The sequence below is a fragment of the Pinus tabuliformis genome, chromosome 1_2 (assembly GCF_031772625.1).
Source record: "Pinus tabuliformis cultivar Carrire ecotype Pingquan chromosome 1_2, CPIR1, whole genome shotgun sequence".
Classification (NCBI taxonomy): domain Eukaryota; kingdom Viridiplantae; phylum Streptophyta; class Pinopsida; order Pinales; family Pinaceae; genus Pinus; species Pinus tabuliformis.
The window spans coordinates 1,297,792,669-1,297,818,464 of NC_142298.1; positions in this window are offsets into that span (position 1 = coordinate 1,297,792,669).

Consider the following 25,796-nt stretch of genomic DNA (forward strand, 5'->3'; position numbering starts at 1 on the left):
GCCTGAAATGAAAGGGTAAGGGGCATGACAAAGACCATTGCCCAGTCTTTGTGAAATATATTGCAAGCAGAGGACCGATGCCTTTGAGGTCGGAAGCTTAAGCAAGAATGAGCGCGGGGCCTATGTTGTGGTTCTCTATATGTCAGGTAGCAGGAAAACATACGACAGATAACTTCCATTTGCTACAGAAGTTTGCACAAACACTGCAACAACTGTTCTACAACTTCTGTAGGTCGGTAGGGCATGATGAGTGCAACTGTAGAAGTTATGAATTGATGATGGATAGAACTCTCACCTATAGGGTTTAGGCAAAAATGCAGCCCCCTGACCAGAGCACAAAGATGGCATGAACAGGGGAGGACCTGGTAGAGGCCAAGGAAAACTAATCTGCTACAATTAGGGAGGACCAGGACACTATGCCCGCGATTGTACTAACCCAATGCATCCTTCATGAAAATATTGCACTCTGTTTGATAATGAAATGGAGGACTATCCTACGCTAATAGCGAGGATATGCGACAAAGCTACGCTACCACCTCAGCCGACTCAAAACTTACATATGATGAGGTTTGAGCCTCGCAAAGAGGATCCGAATGTGAATATAGTGCTCCGAAGTGGAATTGCAATAGGGGATGATAAGGGGAAACAACTTGAAGACAGCGTATGGGTTCAAAAAGCTCTGATGAAGGAGGCTAAATTTGATTTGGAGCATGCATGTGAAACATTCATGTAAGCAAAGAAGAACTTTGCTGAGGCATCCACCTCAGGGAGCAAGGATAAGCTAGATCAGGAGATGGACCCTTCTATGCTTATGACCTTTCTAGAGAACTGCATGAAGTTGCTATGCAATAGCAAGGCCATGAAGGGATTACAGGATCTTATAAATAGATGCGGCATAAATACTCCAGGCAAATCGTGCATGGTATGAAAGATTGGTAAGCATAAAACAAGGACAGGATGAGAGATGAGACTAACCGCACATATAGGAGAGTATGAAATGGATCAGGTTATTTTGGATCTGGGGTTAGACACAAACGTCCTACCAAAGTAGACTTGGGAGCATATGGGAATACCCACCCTGTAGTGGTCTCCGATTCAGTTAAGGATGGAAAATCAGTATAAGATCATCCCCATGGGGCAACTGTAAGGGGTGACTATAGATATTTAAGGCGTCAGCGTGTTGGCTGACTTTGACGTAATAGAAATTTTGGATGATAGTAATCCCTACCCTGTGCTCCTTGGCATTGATTGGGATACTAATATGAATGAGGTAATCAACCTAAAGAAGAAAAAGATGATATTTGAGAAGAAATCGCTCTGCATAATAGTACCCCTAGATCCTGCTGAAGGATTGCGCTATACAAAACTAGTTCATGATTATTAGAGCGAAGATGATTTGGATTGTATATATAAGATAATAGCACGAGACCAAGATTGGGTGAATCCAATAGTGGATGGATGAATTACATAGGATCGCGAGAGTTCCTGTACCTCGGACTTTGATGAAGAGTTAGAGTGCTAGCATAATTTATTACATGAAGTAACCACGTTAAGCTGTAACATGACGTGTTAACACCCCAAGAAACTCTCCTAGGTTGTATCTCGGAGATGCTCAGGAACATTACAAACTCAACATAATGTTGGAAATGGATGAGTGGAAGGAATGATGCATAATCAAGTCCGATAACCACTTCTACTATGCTTAACCCCAGACATGGGTGAACACCCCCAGACTACAAGGCTTTAGACCACCAATTACTCACATTTTGAGTATTAGGTGAACATGGAGAATACTGACCACACCAGCAGATGCACAAGACCATGTGATGGCCGGCTGTAACTAGTAAATAGGTCTACAAATCTATTTCCTAATGCACAGACAGGATAACAGTTCCCTGGCACTATGTAAACAGAAACCTGCATAGCACATTCAATGATACATACTAGATTCTAACACAAAGGTGGGATGATGGCCCCTCTAATGCTAAACATCAAGAGCACATGAAAAATACATAACAGGCATAGCGTAGAACAGAGTAGAAATGGAAAGTGAGCAATTAACAGCAAAAGAAGCTTGTATTAGCTGAAAATGAAGACTAGACGCTACAAGTATCACAGTAGTTACAGTCTCCAGAAGTTGAACCTTACATCAAAACTACAACCAAAAACCCTCATCACATTTGTGTTCTGGGTATGTATAGAGTTTGTTTACAAAGATATTCTGTTGTTCCAGGCGTGGAGGGGTAATAATGGACCAACAACCACCTTAACTCTCTGATAGAGTCTTTGCTACAATCTGCCTATTTTAATGAATGGATTTGATCTTTTTGCTGCTCGGTCATCCTTCCTGAACAAGTGGCGTGTAATATGAAACAAGCTCCATAACTAATAAATGAATTTAACTACTCGAGGCTCATCCTCTCATTCTTCGGCCACTCTGCTCTTGAATGTGGTGGTTGAGGATTTGCTGCAAAAGGTACCGGGAACTGGTTATGCTCGTCCTTCTCCCTCTCGGGTACACAATGTGTTAAATGTAGTAGTTGAAGTAGTAATGCACTAGACACTGATAGATGGTCACTTCTATCCTTCAAGTGCACAAAACAGTCAAGGGCGCGAAGACCACATGGCGAAAGCATGAGCATGACGGGAAAAATCATTGGCCATTTGATCGCGTAGATGAACGACTGAGATCGTTGGCAGGAGGAATCAGGAGGCAGACAGTCGTGAGCCATCAGATCTTGGGTGGACAGATCTAACGGTGATTGGGTAGAAAAGATGCACGGGAGATAGCGCGCGTGGACGTGAGTGACGACGGTAAGTGGTATTCCCTGCACTACTTTTCGAAGGTGGCAGTAAACGTACAACAGGCGCGCAATACCATTGAATGCGCGACACGTGGTGGATGGGACTGACAGTAAACCACTTTCCCAGCTAGTTAACGAGTGGGAAGCTCACGCGATTGGGAGGAGCGACTACCACGTGATCGTGGCGGAGGTGATTGGATGGTGTGAGACAGGCAGGTAGGTTATGGGCACGTGGGACCATCAGATCGGGGTGTGGCGATCAATGGTTATGGTTAAGGTGGAGGGTTATATGGGCACGGGTTTGTAGGTTAAGCACCCAGGGCTTAAGGAAAAGGGTTTATGCTGAGTTTTGTAGGAGAACAGGGAAAGCGGGGAATGAAAAGGTTTTAGGAGGAAAAAACAGAGATAGTGGGGCTTATGCGAGCGTAAGAAAAGTGAAGGAGAGTGAGAAAGGTGGCTGATGCGAGTCCCTTTTTAAGCACAAAAAACACCGCCAGACCTGAATTTGATCCGCAGATGTTGAAATTTGTAGAAGAGCTAACACTGGCTCCTTCTGGGGAGGAGATCCTCCCTGTGAGGTCTCAAGAACTTCAGACCAATGCCTTCATACAAAATAAGCTTAAAAACATTGCCTAGTATCCATTGGGCATGGAGTCAAATTAAGTCTACGCTAAAAACCTATAAAAGAACATGCTTACAGTCATTAAGGCTTGAGAATCTTAAACAACATAAATCTTCAAAAACTGGCCATCTGTTGGGCCATCAAAACTGTTTCTCCCCCTCTTGATTGGTTCATCATAGATCAAAAAAATTGGGTTGATTTGATCCTCTGCCTCAAAGAGTTTAGGGCATTTGACCTTATCTGGTAGATATGGATCAAATTTCATCCCTTTCTGTAAACTATCATCCTTGGATGTTCTTCATGTGAGCCTTTGTACACCTGATGAATAACAATGGTTGCTGTGTACTTCTTTGTGTCATTTGTGGCCTGCACAACTAATATGAATGGTGAACCAATGTATTCTTGTGCGGGGGACACAGATACATCATCTACTCCATTTTTCTTAGAATAGTCCACATCCAAGGAGGAGACCCAAAACTGTGCACCCTCTTCCTCTGTCATCTGGCAAGCTGCCCTTTCAAGCTATGTGGAGGCCACCTGGGCAGGCATCAAAATATCAAGACTAAGGTGATCAGTATCAGCCTTGAGAATGGAGCTATTACCTGCCTCAATACCTAGTGAGAAACTATGAGGGATTCTCTTTTGAGTAGACAGATAAACATAAGATGATGGGGAGCTTTCTTCTCCCTTATTGATTACTGGGCAGGGGACAAAAGTAGGTTGGCTAATTTGTAGATCTACTTAGTCCCTGGAAGATGGGCTAGCTTCAGGCTCTTCGAGGATAGTGGGACCTGCTGTTGGCTGCTTCTGCTGATAAGCTTGTTGTTCTACATGTACAACAAACTGACAAACAGTGCCTATAGATAATGACCTCTCATAGGAAACTCTAGTTAGGAAAGGGGCAAGGCCTTTATCTTCCAAACCATGGACCTCCTCCTCTTCTTCATATTGCTCATCTTCCATGACTATACTCTGAAAAAGGGTCTTCACCCTTTGATCTTTGTTTTCATCTTTGTTTCTTTGAAAAATCTACAACTGCTCCTGTGTTCCTCTATATAGATTTGACTTTGGAAGAGTAAAGGAACAAGGAGCTCCTACTTCCTGAGAATACTGCTCAGCCTCCAATTTGGAAACTTCAGAGGCTAATAACTCTATCATCCTGGCTAATTTATTGATCTCGGGATCAGAGAATGATGAGAGCTCTCCTCCCTGTCTTCTCCTATCAACATCACCTTCGATTCTTTCTGCAGCAATGATGTTTGCTTCTACTTCAAAGGCTGCAATTTTCATATCAGCCAAAGAAGCACATCTTCTTTCTCTTAACAGTAGGCAAAACTGAGAATCGAAGGCATTGGCATAAGTAATCATAACAGAAGTAGGGGTAGGCTTTATTTCACATGGTATTCTACTATACATATGGTTGAATCTCTTGTTGAAATCAGATAGCAGCTCACCATATTCTCTCTGCAAGTTCCTAAATTCAGTATGATGATAGAGCAAATCTTTCTTATCCCCCCAATGCTTTAGGAACACATCATCTAGGGCCTCAATGTCTGCAATAGACATAAGGGGTAATTCTCTGAACCATTTTCTAGCCTCCCCATCTAGGCTTTGGACAAAAACCCTCATCCACACATCCTCTTCATTGATATCCAGGTTATCAGCATAACTATAAAAAGCCTCAAGGTGTTCTTCAGCTGTTACTCCCTTTGTACTAGTAAACTTAGGCACATATTCTTGACAATCTCCTACAGGCATAGCATTCAAAGGAACGGGTAAGACCAGAGGTCCATACCTGGAAGCTACAATTCTTTCTATCTTTGTAGGTGCTTGCTGGCCTGCCATAACTTGGGTATATGAAAGGATACTGGTAGAATGAGTGGTATGGATCAATGAAAAGGATGACAGAGACAGAGGAATATGATGGACAGTATGGATGCTTCTTTGGACTAAGACCCGAAAGGGAAATGAATGACCAAGGAGATTTATGAATCTATGAAGGTGATTTCTTCATTAGCAGAGATACATGGGACTTTTAAGGCTTACCTGATCTTGATGTTCCTTTCTGCAAACTTTTCTTCTGCTTAACGATCTTCTCAGGGTTAGACACTAGTTTAGTTGGTAATGTCTGAGGATTTCTTCGAGCACATCTCACAAACTGAGCCAGGACTATGATGTCGTGTTGCCAAAGGTTGGTCTTCCTTCAATAGAGTCATCAGATAGATGATTACAACCAGAAATGTGTCCAGGCCTTGTCTATCATCAAAATCTAGAACTGTGTCATTCTCCCAGGTAAGTCGAGCTTCAATCTCCTCTCCCCGGTAATTGCGCCAATTAATGTTAACACCCCAAGAAACTCTCCTAGGTTGTATCTCAGAGATGCTCGGGAACATTACAAACTCAACATAATGTTGGAAATGGATGAGTGGAAGGAATGATGCATATTCAAGCCAAATAACCACTTCTACTATGCTTAACCCTAGACATGGGTGAACACCCCCAGAGTACAAGGCTTTAGACCACCAATTACTCACAGTTTGAGGATTAGGTCAACATGGAGAATATTGACCACACCAGCAGATGCAAAAGACCATGTGATGGCTGGCTGCAACCAGTAAAGAGGTCTGTAAATCTATTTCCTAATGCACAGACAGGATGACAACTCTCTGGCACTAAGTAAACAGAAACCTGCATAGCACATTTAATGATACATACTAGATTCTAACACAGAGGTGGGATGATAGCGCCTCTAATGCTAAACATCAAGAGCGCATGAAAAATACATAACAGGCATAGCGTAGAATAGAGTAGAAATAGAAAGTGAGCAATTAACAACAAAAGAAGCTTGTATTAGCTGAAAATCAAGACCAGATGCTGCAAGTATCACAGTAGTTACAGTCTCCAGAAGTTGAACCTTACATCAAAACTACAACCATCAACCCTCATCAAATTTGTGTTCTAGGTATATATAGAGTTTGTTTACAAAGATATTCTGTTGTTCTAGGCGTGGAGGGGTCATAATGGACCACCAACCACCTTAACTCTCTGATAGAGTCTCTGCTACAATCTACCTGTTTTAATGAATGGATTTGATCTTTCTGCTGCTCGGCCGTCCTTCCTGAACAAGTGGAGTGTAATATGAAACAAGCTCCATAATTGATAAATGCATTTAACTGCTCGAGGCTTGTCCTCTCGTTCTTTGGCCACTCTGCTCTTGAATGCAGTGGTTGAGGATTTGCTGCAAAAGGTACCGGGAACTGGTTATGCTTGTCCTTCTCCCTCTCGGGTACACAATGTGTTGAATGCAGTAGTTGAAGTAGTAAATCACCAGACACTGATAGATGGTCGCTTCTATCCTTCGGGTGCATAGAACAGTCAAGGGCGCAAAGACCGCATGGTGGAAGCATGAGCATGACAGGAACAATCATTGGTCATTGGATCGCGCAGATGAATGGCTGAGATTGTTTACGGGAGGAATCGGGAGACGGACAGTCGTGATCCATCAGATCTCGGGTGGACAGATCCGACGGTGATCGGGCATCAAAGATACACGAGAGATAGTGCGTGGGGATGGGAGGGATGGTGGTAAGTGGTATTCCCCGCATCGCTTTTCAGAGGTGGTGGTTGTGGAGCACCTGGAAGGTATGCTTTTGACTAGCAATCTAGTGGTTTTTCAATAATAGTTGTAACCTTTTCTGCATTGTGAGTTCAAAGAAGATAAAGGGTTTTGATAAAATGTGCAACAATCGATAAAGGAAGCTTAAATGCTAATGATTGACGTTTTCTATGCAGGAAGACGTGAAAACAAAGGATCGGCGATTGAAAGCAAGAAGCAAAGGGAAAATAACTACTGTCCCGCCAACACGGAACCGGATGCTGACAAGATCAAGTAAAATTAGAGCCGAATAGCCCAAAGAGAGAAGGCGGGATACTGAGACGGAGAACGCAAGAAGGGAAAGAGAAGAATCGAATGATTAGCGAATCCCTCAGGATCCTTGATCCTGAGGGATCGCTGCTTTAAGTTATCTTTTGATTATCTAGATACTTCCATCATTTCTGTTATATAAAGGCACCACGCCATTGGACGGAGGAGCACTGTCTTTTGTAATTTTCAATTTCAGAACCAACTGTAATTATCGAGTCTCTCTGAGACCTGAATTTGTTATACTTTTGTTGATGCAATTAATATAAAAGACTTGGTGTTCATTTCTTCTTCGCATCTGGAGTAACTTCAGGCGGTGTTCCATTGGTAGCCAAGGGCCCAGCTCCGACGGACACTTGCTTTTGTATCATTATACTGTGTGGTTTGTTTATTTCCATTATTTCAGTAATCTGATACATCTTCTATATGATATGCTATGTTTCGTTATAACTGACATTTGAATGAGTTCTTTTATCTCATGTCTCTGCATTGTATAAGTGGATCCATTCGAATTACGTCTTTCAGCTATTCCTGTAGCGGAATGTTGGTATGAATATTATTGTTATCAGATCCATGTGAAATAGTATTTGCAAGACTCGAAAGCAATATTACCTTGTTCAAAAACATAGTCGTATCCTCCATTATTCTCAGATTGCTGTAGTAGTAGAGAACGTGTACATATGGTTGAGGATTGCTGTTCCATTATTTGCTGTTCCATTTATTCTTGCTGTTCCATTTCCTTACTGCTGTTCCATTTCTTTACTGTTGTTCCATTTCCAGATTGCTGTTCCATTTTACTTTTCGCTGCTTGATTTACCTGCCTTTGTTGTTTTAGTGTGAGAGCAGGCCTAAGGCTGTCGTGAGCCTCAGCAAGACGCTGCCTAGCCCCAGACCTATAAGTCCATGCTCTGATTTCCTTTCTTTATCAGTTTCTAAAGGGATAGGTTATTGTTTCCATACCCTTGACTGATTAACTGCCTTGCGTGATTTTATCTTTTGGGTTAGTTTTGTTACAGCTTAGCATCTGTTTCCTTTCAGACCATTAGGACACTATACTACCGAGCATTACTCGGACAAACAGCCTCGGATTGAGTTACTCCTTGCAATAACAAAATGTTCCCGGATTGACTTATTAATGTAGGATAATTAGCGGTGTGAGAGACCCTAGTTACAGCTCTACATTTTGGCGCCGTTGCCGGGGAGGAGTAATAGCCATTTGCCCTTTACAGAGTAGTGCGCAAATATGCTAGGAGGGAGTTGGATTTTAAAAACGGAAGGTAAGAACCTGCGTACGGAGCATGTCAAAGCCCTGCTCCACCGTCCGCTCTCTTAGTAGAATTGCTGGTTGATAGGATTTAGTAGTTCTTAGAGTGCATGACTAAGCAGAAAAAGTTAGAAAAGAATACCAAAACCCCAGCCAAACCTGAGAAAGCCAAAGGACCGGTGACCCTTGGCCGAACGACCTTCATAGACGAAATCTACAAGAAAACTGAATCTCAGTCGTCAGTAGGCCTCAGAAAGACTTATTCTAAGCAGCCTACCAATTCCCTTCAGGCTACAGCATCACCATCTGGAGCCTACGCTGAGGTGCAGAGTCAGACTATTGAACAGGACTTCCAAGAAATTGAAAATCCTGTGCCTGAACAGCTGCAAGAAGGGAACTTAAGCAACCTTTGTGAAGGAGAGGGGGAAACAGGGGAAATAGAGGAACCGAAATCTCCCTCCAGGATAATCCAGCTGTTAAACAGCTCAGATAAGGGAAGCGCAGCCAGAATTAATACTGAAAGCACCCCATTCCTTTAGATAGAAATCCCTGATAAGGGAAGTGTCATCAAGACAACCCCTGCCAAGGCCGCCCCTTCTCAACCTAGGAACACCCTCCTAGAAATCCCGGAAGGTTACTGGCACATCTTCGATCCTATGGCGCAGAATCAGCCAAATACCCAAACTTCCACATTGCAATATCCGATAGTAGATTCTGCTGCGAATGCCCCCATGAAGGCAATTCCTCTTCAACACATCCCAACGTTTCACGGACTGACATCAGAGGACCCTGATGCGTTCTTATTTGAATTCGATGTGTTATGTAGAGGGTATGATTACACCACTGATCCTCAGAAATTAAAGTTGTTTCCCTCTACCTTGAAGGGAGCAGCTCTGAGATGGTTTATGGGTCTAGGCGGTGGAGTCATAAACAATTGGGAGCAAATGAAAGAGTCCTTTCTCAAAAAATATCAGGATTACTGTAGGTCAAGGGAACTGAAAGATGAAATCTTCCAAATGACGGCCAGACCAAATGAAACTCTAGAGGAATATGTAGAACGCTTCCAGTATAACTTACAGAGATCCCCTTATGCATCATTACCTCTGCCTGACAATGTGTTGAAAACTGCATTAATTAGAGGTATGAAAGAACAGTGGATCGAAACGTTGAATATCATGGGAAAAAGGAGATATTTACCAAGAGAATTTTGCCGATATCATTAATTTATGTATTAGGAGTTCAAGGGGTAGCACAAGGATAAAACCAACAGAATATGATAGGTTTGTTAGAGATAAAAAAATATCAACAGAAGGGGTAACACGGGTAGAACTTGGGAATTTACTAGAAAATTTTAAAACTAATATCCTAGGGACATTAACTACTCAACTTGATATTGTGCAGGCTAAACAAAAGCAAATGGAGGCAGAGCAAAATCTGGCAATTTTTTGCCCCCGATGCAGAAAAAACACAGCCACAAAGAATGTCCGCTAGATATAGTTCAAGCATGTGCCATTTGTAGGAAAGACCACCTTACTGAAAGCTGCCCCTCACTTCCTGGATTGAAGGCTATATACAAAGAAGTAGAAGAAGAATCAGAACCAGCATACTTTGTTAACCAACGTCGCCAATGGCAACCGAGGCAATCAGGTATGTTTTCGGATCCAGTTTCTTCTTTTCAACCTCCACAATACAATGCTCAGCAATATGGTATGTGGCAAAATCAATCTACACCCCCAGTCCTGAATTGGTCATCACAGCCATGTCCTTCTCCAAATCCATGGATGAATCAGACAAACCAATTCGGATGGCCAAATTTTCCCTACACTCCACCATATTGGCAGAACAACTCATACCCTCCGCAATGGATTCCCCCCACATCACAAGGTTCACCCTGGCAGACCAATTGGCCAAGATCGACATATCAGTCAACAGGAACTATTCCACTCCCTCAACCAACTCTGCCAGCCTTACAACAAAACCCCCAGTCTAATTTAAGGCCACAACTCCCAGCCCAACCCAACCCTAATCCTAATAATAGACCAGTCCAATCCATCCAAATCATAGACACATCAGAAACTGGACTTGACTTAAGGGAGTGCAATGACCTTCAGTTACAATCTGGACGTATCACAGAAACAGAGGGAGACAAAATAGGTCACATTGAAGATCAGTTACCAATAGAACAACCGCTACAACAAAAGGATGTAAATAAGGAACAAACCCATCAACAAACAAATACATCCTCTCCTCCTTTCCCGGAATGATTAGTCATACTGCGACCAGTGCAACATCCAGTCTTTGACATTCTGGGAGAGTTACAAAATCTGTATATAAAAATTCCATTCCTCCAGGCCATTCAAGATATTCCCATATACGCAAAGACTATAAAAGAACTGTGCATAAAAAAATCAAGGAGGAATATAACTACTAACCCTAGAGTCCAAGTAGTTGGAACTTTATCCGACCTGTTATCAGGAAAAGAGACACCTATCAAATACGAAGATCCCGGGAACCCAATTGTAACTGTCCAAATCTATGGTCAAACCCTACCTAATGCTTTAGTCAACTTGGGAGCTGCAATCAATATTTTGACAACTTCCACCTGCCAAAAGCTTGGCATCACATCGGTAGAACCTACTTCTACCTTGTTAGAATTGGTAGATCGATCTGTAGTTCGACCCGAAGGTACTCTATATGATGTCATGGTTTTCGTAGATTCCTGGGAGTATCCAACCGATTTCCTGGTAATTAATCCAAAAACCCGACTAGATGGACATCCGCTAATATTAGGAAGACCTTGGCTTGCTACTGCCGATGCCTACATTGGTTGCCGGTAGGGAAACATGACTATAACTAAAGGACCAGATGTTAAAAATCTCGTTCTATATCCTCCAGCACAGCCAAGCCTGCCAATGATCAAAACCAATCAGTATCCTGTGTCATACCTTACTAACAATATCAGAGCCCCATTAACTGTACAGAAGGCTTTAGATTTTAAAGATCAGATAGAAGATGATGCTATCAATAACTTCATCAGTCAAACCGAATCTAGCTCTCACACACAGTGTTTTATGATAGAGGCAGCATTTGATAGTGAGCTAGAAGAAGACCCCTTAAAAGATCCACATGACCAAACAATACCAGTAACTGTTGTTGCCAATAGTAAAGTAGTGGAAATCGAACCTAGTAAGACTTTAAATATTAACGCCAACCTGACACCAGATCAAGAAATGAAGCTTGTTAGTCTGTTACAAAAATATAAGGGAGCATTTGCGTGGGATTACCCTGACATGAAGGGGATTGATCCTCAATTATGCACCCACCACATCTATATAGAGAAGGATGCAAGACCTGTTCGCTAGCCACAAAGAAGACTCAACCCCCATCTAAAAGAAATAGTAAAAGCAGAACTTCAGAAACTTTTAGATGTTAATTTTATTTACCCCATCTCCGACAGTAAGTGGGTCTCTCCCCTAGTGGTGGTACCCAAGAAAAATGGGAAATGGAGGATTTGCGTGGATTACAGGGAGTTAAATAAGGCCACACAGAAGGATCACTTTCCCCTCCCATTTATAGATCAAGTACTGGACACTTTAGCAGGGAAGAAATTTTTCTCTTTCCTGGATGGCTTCAGCGGATATAACCAAATCCAAATCGCCCCTGAAGATCAGGATAAAACTACCTTTACTTGCCCTTGGGGAACGTTTGCCTATCGAGTACTACCCTTCGGCCTATGCAATGCCCCTGCTACATTTCAAAGAGCTGTTCTCAGCATCTTTGCAGACCTAATAAATGACGGACTTGAGGTGTATATGGATGACTTTACACCGTATGGAGATGATTTTGACCCAGCTCTGGATACCCTGGAGAAAGTCCTACAACGTTGTATCGCTACCAGACTTTGCCTGAGTCATGAAAAGTGTTACATGATGATGACAGAAGGGCTCATTCTAGGGCATTACATCTCAGCAGCCGACATCCAGGTAGACCCGGCTAAAATTCAGATTCTTTTGCTCATCCCTACTCCCACTACTCAAACAGAGGTACGCAGTTTCCTTGGATTTTCTGGGTATTACAGACGATTTATAGAACATTACTCACGTATTGCTGCACCTCTATATGCTTTAACTGGCAATGTTGATTTCTTGTGGACAGAAAAATGCGACCAAGCTTTTAAGGAATTGAAGAACCTGTTATCAACAGCTCTAGTCCTTCGAGGACCCAACTGGAATTTGCCATTTCAAATATCAACTGATGCCTCGGACACAGCAATCGGTGCAGTCCTGGGACAAGAAGAGGATAAGAAGCCATATGCTATTTACTATATCAGCAAAAATTTATCCTCTACCGAACTTAATTATACCGTTACTGAAAAGGAATTCCTGGCTGTAATACATGCTGTTAACAAATTTAGACATTATATTACAGGCTATCCTGTTGTGTTATATACAGATCATTCTGCTATCAAATATTTGGCAAATAAACCTGTTACGAATGCTAGAATAACCAGGTGGTTGATCTTATTGCAGGAGTTCGACATCACAATTAAGGATCGACCTGGCAAGGAGAACCCTGTAGCTGATTTCCTCTCACGGATGCCGAAAGCAGTCGAAACAGCAGCAGTAGACGATCAATTCCCTGACGAGCACCTTTTTGTTGTTGCTGTTCGAACACCCTGGTATGCCGATGTCGCCAATTACCTCACAGTCGGTAAGTTACCAAAACACTTAACCCCTCAGGAACGCAAGCAGATTGTTCAGAAAAGCACTCGCTTTTCATGGATTGGAGGCCATTTATTCCATACAGGGGCAGACATGCAAATCAGAAGGTGTATTCGAGAAGACGAAATCTTCGAGATTCTAAAAGCCTGCCATGACGGGCCATGCGGGGGACATTTCGCTGAAAAAAGAACAGCACATAAAGTATTGCAGACCGGATACTATTGGCCTACAATCTTCAAGGATGCGAAAAAGTTTGCACAAGCCTGTGACAGCTGCCAGCGAGCAGGAAAACCTCTCCAAGCCGATGAAATGCCTCTGAGACCAGAATTGGTCATTGAGCCATTCGAACGATGGGCTCTGGACTTCGTTGGGCCCATCAATCCATCATCAAATCAGAGGACATACATTCTGGTGGCGACAGACTATATTACTAAATGGGTCAAGGTCGAATCGTTACCTAGGGCTACAGAAGACTCTGTGATACAATTCTTGTTCCATTTCTTTGTACGTTATGGACTTCCGAGAGAATTAATCACCGATGGTGGACCACAATTTGTTGGAAATAAATTAGCTGCAACACTTAACAATTACCATGTCCAACATAAGATTACTACCCCATACCATCCGCAGGCAAATGGGCAAGTAGAAAGTAGTAATAAGGTAATAGAATCAATTTTAACAAAAACCATTGCATCGCATCGGCGAGATTGGGCCGCTCGACTACCTGAGGCGCTGTGGGCCTACAGAACCACATGGAGAAGCACTACAGGCTATTCACCCTATCAATTAGTGTTTGGAAAGGAGCCAATTTTCCCCATAGAATTCGAAATCCGAACGCTACGAACTGCACAGGAAGTCGGCCTAGATCTGAGTGAGGCACAAATCAATCGATTACAGCAGATTAATGAATTAGACGAGATCAGGCTCTCTGCATTACAGAATACAGCATTGATTCAACAGCAGCGGGCTAAATGGCATGATGCACTGATCAAGAATAAAGTCTTTCATGAAGGAGACTGGGCTCTGTTATACGACTCTCGGTTTCAGGATTTCCCGGGGAAACTCCAGACTCGATGGCTAGGACCATACGAAATCCAGAAGGTACACGAGAATGGGACCCTTACCTTGGTCACAATTGACGGTTCTGGATATGCATTCAAAGTAAATGGCCACCGAGTTCGCCTTTATCGAAAGCCACTCACTCGGGAATCCTTCTGCCAACAGCTGCGACAAGATACTGATATGAAAATTTTAGGAGAGGAAGCGCAATCTTCCTCACCTATAGCTTAAGAAATTCATAACTTGTACATAGCATCTTGTATATATGTTTCCTTGATTTTTTGTTTCCAAGTGTTTTTGCTGTTCCTTTGCGGAAAGGAATAGCATTGGTGTGTTTTTGCTGTTCCTTTGCGAAAAGGAACAGCACCGGTGTGTTTTTGCTGTTCCTTTGCGAAAAGGAACAGCACTGGTGTGTTTTTGCTGTTCCTTTGCGAAAAGGAACAGCACTGGTGTGTTTTTGTTGTTCCTTTGCAAAAAGGAACAACACCTGCGTGTTTTGCTGTCCCTTTGCGAAAAGGAACAGCATTGGTGTGTTTTTTGCTGTTCCTTTGCGAAAAGGAACAACACTTGTGTGTTTTGCTGTTCCTTTGCGAAAAGGAACAGTACCTGCGTGTTTTGCTATTCCTTTGCGAAAAGGAACAGCATTGGTGTGTTTTGCTGTTCCTTTGCGAAAAGGAACAACACTTGCGTGTTTTGCTGTTCCTTTGCGAAAAGGAACAGCACTTGCGTGTTTTGTTGTTCCTTTGCGAAAAGGAACAGCACTTGTGTGTTTTGCTGTTCCTTTGCGAAAAGGAACAACACTTGTGTGTCTTGCTGTTCCTTTGCGAAAAGGAACAGCACTTGTGTGTCTTGCTGTTCCTTTGCGAAAAGGAACAGCACTTGCGTGTTTTGCTGTTCCTTTGCGAAAAGGAACAGCACTTGCGTGTCTTGCTGTTCCTTTACGAAAAGGAACAGCACTTGTGTGTCTTGCTGTTCCTTTGCAAAAAGGAACAACACTTGTGTGTCTTGCTGTTCCTTTGCAAAAAGGAACAACACTTGTGTGTCTTGCTGTTCCTTTGCGAAAAGGAACAGCACCTGTGTGTTTTGCTGTTCCTTTGCGAAAAGGAACAGCACTTGGATGTTTTGCTGTTCCTTTGCGAAAAGGAACAGCACTTCAGCGTGACTGCTGTTCCTTGTCAAAAGGAACAGCATTTGAGTGACTTTGCTGTTCCTTTCTCAAAAGGAACAACATTTCCGATTTTCAGTGGCTCCTCTCAAAGAAATGGTATCCTATGAATGCCATTGTCATGTTTTCGTCCTTATGGAGGATGCTTTGTGACCATGGTTTCCTCAATCTTTTAGATACAACAATGAACTTATGCCGTGAAAATAAACCATGAGATACCGAAATCAGCACATCATAAATCGCTATCACTATGAGGCCAGTATGTATAAAAGAACAGGAGGAGGGACGTGAACTTTTAATCTTCACTGTCATTGTCATTTACCGGTACCATTGTTATTGGTGATCTTTATTTCCCTAAAATCTTTTTTGATCACTACTTAGGAGTAAGAACGAATGATTTATATCTATCTGTTGGGATCGTAAGACTTCTTCCACCATTCCCCGCTCTTAAGGAGTGCGGAACCACCCTGATGTGAAAATAAACAAGAGAGATGCTCTGCAAAAGAAAACAAAAACAAAATATGAAAGTTGTCAAATGCAGGATAGGAGGTCTCATTCAGAGCCGGCCTACCATGATCATAAGGGTGGAAGCGAAGTGGCATTCCCATGATGGCCACCACACCAGGGATATGGTCCAAAAATAAATTAACAAGCAAATCTTGGAACAGGAGGTCTCATCGCAAGCCGGCCTGACCACGTTTCGCGCCTACCTTATGAATGGCATTATGACTATCTGGTCACCAAGCCAGCATAATGGCCTACATTTTGACAAAGCACTCTTCAAAATATACACAAAGGATCATGGTTCCGGAGGGTGAGACAAACAACTCTACCAAGGTTATGGACACCTGTTGGCAGCAGAGCTCTGTTAATGGCATCGAAGTCGTAATATTTACACCACCGGGTATGATATTAAATCTTTCTGTCTCTTATATCCTTCGCATGTATCATATGTCACACCCCGATATATTTATCGCATGAACATTACCACCAATCATGGCAACGGAACTGACAATGACTACTGGAGACTTCGTACAGTTGATAGACGTCCAATCCCCCGGTTCCTCATTATATCACGGAGGCTTATATAAAATGCGATCCACCTTTTTGCCTCGGTTTCGGCATTTCATTGTTCTTTTACAACATGGCGTACTTTCATATGATGTACTTGATGATTGCACTCCCGACTGGCTGCTGCTCCTCTCTTTGACGGTTGTGGGCAGCCTATCAGATCGCGGGGGGGGAAGTAACCTCATTACTCCATGGATTACGTGGCTGCATACCATTCGGGCAAAATAATGTACAAGGAAATGGCATGATTTAACGGTATGATGCTTCCATCTCACGGACACTGTCGTCCACGATCTCTTCTTTTTATTGCATGCCCTGAGTAGTCCTTTCCTAAATTGGCATCGATCATCCTTTTTGCGTCGTAAATACCGCAAACAGTTGCTGTTCCATTTCTGAGTTAAATCATGGGCGGAAGGACGGTCCGGAGCGAACCTCACAAGCTGACAGTCTCCGATGCTGCTCGCAAAATCTTGGAAAACGCAGGATGGTTGAATTACTTCAACCGCCTGCAAGAATCAAACGAAGCAGTAGCGTTGGAATTCCTGCAGAATTTGCAGGAAAACTACTCCGTAGTAGGAGGAAAGCGGATAGAGGTTACAGAGGATATCATCGCGGAAGTCTCTGGATTACCAGCTGTTGGACCCAAATGGGGGCCGAAGAAGGAGAGATTACAAAAAGCTATTGAAACTTTCCAGGACGAAGGCCAAAGCTTGACAATCAAAGGGAAAGGAGTTCTGCCGACAGCACTAGGGGAACCCTGGACCGAGCTAGCAAAGACAATACAAAGCTATATCACCTGCGAAGGGAGAAAAGATGTGGTAAGACCTCGTCACCTGAAACTCTTAGTTGTTTTAAAAGGAAAATGTTCTGTAAATCTTCCTGCGCTTTTAAATTCGTTACTGCATGGAGCGGCCCAAAGCCTGAAAAAGGCCCAACACATAGACACAGTCGTTAGCCACCATGGGCTGATTCGGTTGATAGTGAGCCATGGTCTCACTCAACAGCAGAGCACTTGGGAGGAATTGGTCGCAATAGTTGAAGGGGGATCGGCTGTACCACCCCCAAAACTGGAACGATTAGAGAAACGCAAGAAGTCAGCAGCAGAGAGACATGCCGCTTCAAAACGTAAGCAACCTCCCGATACGCCAGAGCAACCAGAGACACCCGCAGAACCTACTGATACTCCCGACCAACTTGAGAGGCCAAGGAAGTCAGCTCGGCTGGCCCGGATACGAGGAAGGTTGGAAAGAATTCAGGGAACAACGGCCCAGCCAATTGAAATTGCGGATGAACCTCCAGAATCAGAGGGAAGACCCTCCAAAGGAAATGCTGAGCAATCGGAGGCCAAGACTGACCAGCCGGAAGAAGAAATTGCACAGCTAGGGGGTAGCCCGCTGCAAGACCCTCCAAGTGAGGAGGAATTGGCAGCAGTTCTGGCCAATATGGGAGAATATGGCCAGGACTCCAGCACAGGAGGTGTCCCTGACGGTCCCACAGAAAGAGAATTACCCGAGGAAATGCATGCAGAAGAGGCAGGGGGAGAAAACCTGCCTGGCTATGATAATGAAATGGAAGATAACAATCGGGGACAATCTGTCCCCAGGATGCCGGAAGATATCACAGAAGACGCAAGCCTGAAAACCAAACCCTCTGCCGAAACAAGGGAAATTGCGAAATTGAGAAAGAAGCAGCAGAGGTTGCTGGGCACTATAGCCAGACTCCGGCAGCAGATTCGAATGCTAAAAGCCAGTCTGAGGATACAAAAGACTGCAGGGAAAAGGAAGAGGACCACGGTAGCAAGAACCCCAAGGACGAGAATTCGCTTTGATGGACGAAACCCCATCAGGAGACCTACTGCCGAGGAACAGTCTGCTGTTCCAAATAATAATGAGGAACAAACTGCTGTTCCAAATGACATGGAGGGACAAACTGCTGTTCCAAATAGCGCGGAGGGACAGACTGCTGTTCCATCTGGCCTTGAAGAATGAATGGATATCCCAATGGAACAGCAAGAGGCTCCGATGGCAGGAAGACCACAACAACCCTTTGTTCGCATTAAGAAGGAAACAGAAAACAAAGAAGTCCAAACAGAAGCACCACCCTCGGGCGTAATTCGGGTCCGAAATTCAAAGCAACATAATAAGAAGGTCCAGGTTAAACTCCCAGCCTCTACGGCTGTGTGGAAGAAGGACCCAAAAACCAGAATCTTGCATAAAATGATGAAGGAAGCCCAGCAGGAAGCCGAGCAATTTCGAGAACAAATAGTCCCCAAGGAAAGATACGAAGAGCTCCAACAGCAACTTCGAGACATCAGTCAGTTCGAGAGCCAGGCCTTTGAAGGATGGCAGAAAGAGCAGGAAATGGTTGCTAAGGTAACTCGTCGATTAGATAGTGTTGTTAAGCAGATGGACACCATGTGTTCCTTATATAATGATGTTTTGACTTGTAGGGCCCCTGCTAAAAATTATGCTTTATTTTTGCTTGAACGATATCTGAGATTAAAAATAAAAGCTGTTAGGGCAGGAGCACCTATCCACATCAACACTGTTAATGATTTTATAGACTGTTGCAAGCAGTATGGAGTTAGAGTTCAGAGGTTATTATGCGAGTTTTACCTGCACAATCTTGTGCTAGACTAGGAAACTGATTTAAATCCTGGCCCTTTTGTTGGTGATGTACAATTCCAAGCCTTCATCTCATTTGGGGTTAATCAGGTGAAATGGCTCAGAGCTTATAACACCTTTCAGAGACAAGAAAATAGCCTAGACTTGTGGATACGAGCTAAACCTAGAGACCCAGTGACGCTATGGAGAAAGCATAGGAGTCTCATAAGGACCCCAGGAGTCATTGAGATAATAGGGCCCATGCACGAAGACTTGATCCGAAACGGTTTGGAATATTTCCTGACTATTAAAGATCTTGCCCTCGATGCTGCAAAATTTCGATACCGGACTTCTAGTCCAAGCATCCAGCTCAGGGAACCATTCAAATATGAGAATTTTGAGCTGGCTGCCAGCCGGTTGAACGTTTATGGGGAACGGATTCTACAAGCAGGGCCATCTTGGTTAGGGTATCGATTTCGTAGTCCAATTATTTGGCACCCTGCACCCGGATATCAGGCCTTATATGAGATGCCTGCAGATCAAATAGACCAGTTCTTTGACCATCTAGTTGCTCATCACGGTTGCCGGCCTCCTCACGAGATCCCTTCTCCGGCCTATTCTCTCACCGCCTTGCATCTCAACTACAATGTTTTCATGAGGCCATGAAACAGGGTAAGCAGGGGGGTGTGTGGAGCACCTGGAAGGTATGCTTTTGACTAGCAATCTAGTGGTTTTTCAATAATAGTTGTAACCTTTTCTGCATTGTGAGTTCAAAGAAGATAAAGGGTTTTGATAAAATGTGCAACAATCGATAAAGGAAGCTTAAATGCTAATGATTGACGTTTTCTATGCAGGAAGACGTGAAAACAAAGGATCGGTGATTGAAAGCAAGAAGCAAAGGGAAAATAACTACTGTCCCGCCAACAGGGAACCGGATGCGGACAAGATCAAGTAAAATTAGAACCGAATAGCCCAAAGAAAGAAGGCGGGATACTGAGACGGAGAACACAAGAAGGGAAAGAGAAGAATCGAACGATTAGCGAATCCCTCAGGATCCTTGATCCTGAGGGATCGCTGCTTTAAGTTATCTTTTGATTATCTAGATACTTCCGTCATTTCTGTTATATAAAGGCACCACGCCATTGGACGGAGGAGGACTGTCTTTTGTAATTTTCAATTTCAGAACCAACTGTAATTACCAAGTCTCTCTGAGACCTGACTTTGTTATACTTTTTTTGATGCAATTAATATAAAAGACTTGGTGTTCATTTCGTCTCCGCATCTGGAGTAACTTCAGGCGGTGTTCCATTGGTAGCCAAGGGCCCAGCTCCGACGGACACTTGCTTTTGTATCATTATATTGTGTGGTTTGTTTATTTCCATTATTTCAGTAATCTGATACATCTTCTATATGATATGCTATGTTTCGTTATAACTGACATCTGAATGAGTTCTTTTATCTCATGTCTCTGCATTGTATAAGTGGATCCATTCGAATTACGTCTTTCAGCTATTCCTGTAGCGGAATGTTGGTATGAATATTATTGTTATCAGATCCATGTGAAATAGTATTTGCAAGACTCGAAAGAAATATTACCTTGTTCAGGAACATAGTCGTATCCTCCATTATTCTCAGATTGCTGTAGTAGTAGAGAACGTGTACATATGGTTGAGGATTGCTGTTCCATTATTTGCTGTTCCATTTATTCTTGTTGTTCCATTTCCTTACTGCTGTTGCATTTCTTTACTGCTGTTCCATTTCCAGATTGCTGTTCCATTTTACTTTTCGCTGCTTGATTTACCTGCCTTTGTTGTTTTAGTGTGAGAGCAGGCCTAAGGCTGTCGTGAGCCTCAGCAAGACGCTGCCTAGCCCTAGACCTATAAGTCCATGCTCTGATTTCCTTTCTTTATCAATTTCTAAAGGGATAGGTTATTGTTTCCATACCCTTGACTGATTAACTGCCTTGCGTGATTTTATCTTTTGGGTTAGTTTTGTTACAGCTTAGCATCTGTTTCCTTTTAGACCATTAGGACACTATACTACTGAGCATTACTCGGACAAACAGCCTCGGATTGAGTTACTCCTTGCTATAACAAAACGTTCCCGGATTGACTTATTAATGTAGGATAATTAGCGGTGTGAGAGACCCTAGTTACAACTCTACAGTGGTAAATGTACAACAGGCACACGTTACCATTGAATCCGCGACACGTGGTGGATGGGACCAGCGGAAAACCACTTTCCCCGCTAGTTAACGGGTGGGTAGCTCGCAAGATCGGGAGGAGCGAATACTGCTCGATCCTGGCAGAGGTGATCAGATGGCAGGAGACAGGCGTGCAGGTTATGGGCACATGGGACCATCAGATCGGGGTGTGGAGATCAACGGTTACGGTTAAGGCAGAGGGTTATATGGGTGCAGGTTCGTAGGTTAAACGCCCGGGGCTTAAGTGTTACAGGGAAAAGTGTCTATGCAGAACTGCTAATCCCACTAAGGCGTGGTAGCTACCTTAGAAACAAACAAAGTAAAACTACTTCCGTTTTCCTTTATGAAAGATAGATGAGAGAAGAATAAAGGAGACCAACCTCTGTCTTGCGCTTGGTTCCTTGGTCGATTCCTCTCTCTTCTGATAGTCCTTTGCTACTTGCTTCCTTGTATACCCAGCTTTACAGAGTACCTGTAGAATCAAAGCAGCATAACACTATACAAGAACATGGATCTATTATCATAAACAATCTAGGATCAGATGTAAATTGACCATACAAATGCATGAAACATAAATGACACAAGAGTATGGAGGAAAACTTGAATAGCTTTATTGATAATCAAGAAAGAGCCAAGAGAGTTACAACCAGTTGTTCTGACCTAGCATCATCCTCTCAGCAAGTAAGCCCTTCTTCACCTCATGCAAAGCTTAGATCACCCAACACTATGATGTTGCCTCAAGAAATAAACAACAATTCCTTACAAGATGCAAAATTCCAGCCTCTGGATCTCTGGGATGAGGGATCCATATATAGATGTCTGTAAGGGAGATGAGTCAGCTTGTGATTTGATTAGTGTCTTCCCTCTGATAGTTCTTACTTCCACTTGGAGATTGATGATCTCTTACTCATCCTTGGTCGAATTCAGAGAGGCAAGTGTCACAGGAAGTTTCTGGAAGATTCCATGCTTCTCCACCTCGTGGATTGACACTACCATTTGTCTTCTCGCCCATCGCACCCCATAGAAGGGCGTTTTGAAATGCAACGCACCCACTAAGTGTACTTAGGTGAGATGCAACGCACTTTGCCTATGGAGCAGGTGAAATGATCCTGTTTTTACCAGTTCTGAGTAATTTTTCATGGAGAACTTCTGGGAGAAGCTGTAATCAGTTGACCTTTTTCCTTTAGGGGTTGGAGCAACACTTTTAGGGACTTAGGAGCCCTTGGTTTATGGAAATTTTGTGCTTGGGGTTGTGTTGAAGCCTCGAAAATCGGGTCAACAACAAGGGGGATACCCGCCCGGTCCGGACCTTGGTTGGCAGCTCCTTATCCGTTTGGTATAGCGGGTCCGACTGGGGATAATGGGACCAATTTCCCAATCTAAGGGTGTGTGTGTGCAAAATTGGATGTTGCTGATCTAAGGTTACTTAAAGCTAATCTAATTCAAACTTTTAAACTAACTTTATGCTATTGTAATCTAATGAAAAACAGCACATCTAATTTATGCTAACCTGGGATGTATTTCTTCTATTATGCAATCTAAAGAGGTTTCGAATAATAACTGGTAATAAAGATCATTCAGCTATCATAAGAATGGAAATCAATTAAGATAAACCACTTTGCATAAAAAGTTAGGCAAAACAGTTGTGAACAGTATATCGCATAATAAGTTATTCATATATCAAACATAAATAAATGACTCCACCGTACAAAAGTGCCAAATGGTAACCCAGACATTCATGCAATAACATATAAACAACAAAAACTGTATATCACTTTAAGAATATAAGCAAAAATGGTCAAGAGATAAAAATACCATTTATGACTGGTTCTACTCATAAGCTTCAAGCAACAATGATTTATCTCTCCTTGCTCTAACATCTACTAAGAGTACAGAAGTGCAACATCAGTAGCAGATATCAAATGCAAACATTAATAAACCTTGATCCATCCATTCATCAAAACCCCCTCCGAGGGTGCAAAAGTGCATGCTCTGAGGACAAGTTTTTTGACAAATTTCTGGACCCTTCTCCAAATGCATGAGAAGGGTTTAAATACTGCTAACTAATTAACTTAATTACATAAATTTAGGATACGGTTTAAATGACCGCCCTTCTTCTAAAGCAAACTTATTTCTAAAAATTGAATCTAATTCCTAACTACTTCTGTATTTTCTCCTTAGTGTTGCGAGCATGCAACATTTGCCTGGGAAGAGTCGGCTGGTTGCCTTCTGCTTTTGTTTGAGTTACGAAAATAGAAATGGCAAGCGCTGGCACCACTTTCTAGTAAACTAGAAGATATTTTTGAGAATCTTCCTTTGGCTGGGTGGATTTACTGCGTGTATACTTGGTAATAACCCAAAATTTCTCTCAAACTGCTTCTGCTTTTGCTATTTCAGTTTCTGGCCTTGCGAATGACTAAGTAAGTTAGGGACTTTGCTTTCTGAACAATTTTCTTAGTGATGCGCGATTAGCGCTAGGCGCTAATCGCGCATCGAAAACTACCTCTGTTCTTTGATCTGGGCTTTTCTGGTGCATTTTCTGCCTTTAGCGCTTTTTCCTTCACCGGGTAGAAGTTTCAGGATTTTTCATAAACATGCTGCTTTTGTGAGCTTTCTGACCCTGAATGTTGAATCACCTATTGACATCAACATCTGTTGAGTGATACTTTGGAATCTGCGGTTCTGTTGCATGCGGCATCTGTTTATGAAGGCATCTCTTCTCTGTTCTCCGAGCATTGACGCTTTCCCCTTTTCCTTAGATGTTTCCTGCTCATTGCTTCATATTGTTTCCTGTTTTTCATTTCTGCAGTTCACACAAAGGAAAAGAGTAATGATAATAAATATTGACACGAAAGCTCTAAGCTCTAGAAATGTATGAAATTATGACACCCATAGCAAACTGACTCTTCGAAAAACACAAAACTGTCCTTCTTGAATACTTTGGCGTACATTCATTAATTTCTTTTAAGGCGCGCACCCAATTTTTGGTTTACGGACAGCTTTCCTTGAATACTGCGCCGAGGAAAATTTGCGATGGGTGATTTCTGCGACTCGCATCGCAGCATCGCGGATCGCATTATCAAGATGTGTCATCGCAGAGCTTCATGATCAGCTTAGCGCAGATCGCATTTATCGCAAATCGCAGCATCGCGGCATCGCAGATCGCAGCATCGCAGATCACATTTATCGCAAATCGCAGCATCGCGTTTAGTCATTCAATCATTGTGTGCTGCTTATGCGACGTTGCGATATGCGACGTCGCACATCGGCCGTCGGAGATTTCTTAAGATTTTCATTTAAGAGCACTTCATAATGTATGCGATGCGATGAATTTCGCGTCGCTTCTTTGCAGTTTATTATGCTCATAAGGAAATGCTTTATTCTCTTCTCGCAATGCGATATAGTTTTAAGGAGTTAAATACAAATTTTTTTTTAAAAATGTTTTTTGGATTTTTTATTAAGGGTCCCCATTTGCTTAGTGTTATTGCTAATACTAAACAAAGAGGGGGTTGTTGGTAGCCACAACAATGGTGATTCACCTGGAAGAACCAGTTATCTCTATTTTTTCTATTGAATTTTAACTTCCAAAACAGAAAAATTTTCATAAGTCTAAATTTCGTTATGGACAGATAGAGTACATTATGCCTTATCCTATTAATGATATTTTGTTTCAACCTTTTTCTATTCTAATTGCTTGCTTCCTCAGGCTTTGTCCTTGTATTTACATCAGCCATTACTTGGTCTTGTAAAGGTAAAATAAAGGCTTCTCTGTGTGCTGGCTTTAAAATATGCTCATTTGTCGTAGGTAGAGCCTCTACTGCCAGCAGGCGTCCATAGCCTCGACAGAGTTACTTGTTACCGAACAATGATCCTTTATCTTGCTTAAGGCTATCTACAACCTTCGAAGAAAAATCCACATTGACACTTTTTCCTTTTTTATTCTCAAAGAACAATGTCTTGGTTTGGTAGCCAAATTATGACACAGTCATTCACTTGATTTACACTTTCGCTGAACAAGCTGGCTCGTGATGAGACCCCTTGCCTTTTGATTTCAACAATCTTGAGTCATTGCCCTGTTTTGATGGAGAGTGTTTGGCAAAGTTAGCGAGTTATAATATCTATGATCATGATAAGCCGGCTCGTGATGAGACCTCTTATTCTTTGAGATATAGTGCTTCTTGGATTGTTACTCTGAATGCTGCAATTTTCTTTAACAGGGAGGAAATCATTGTTTTCCTTAAGAAAGCTCTGGACGACAATAATAGAGTTTGAAAACAGCAGTTTTGCAGAGAATCTTTATTTTATTATTGATACCTTTCATTGTGCTGATATAAAACAATTTTTCGCCAAAGGTTGCTTTCA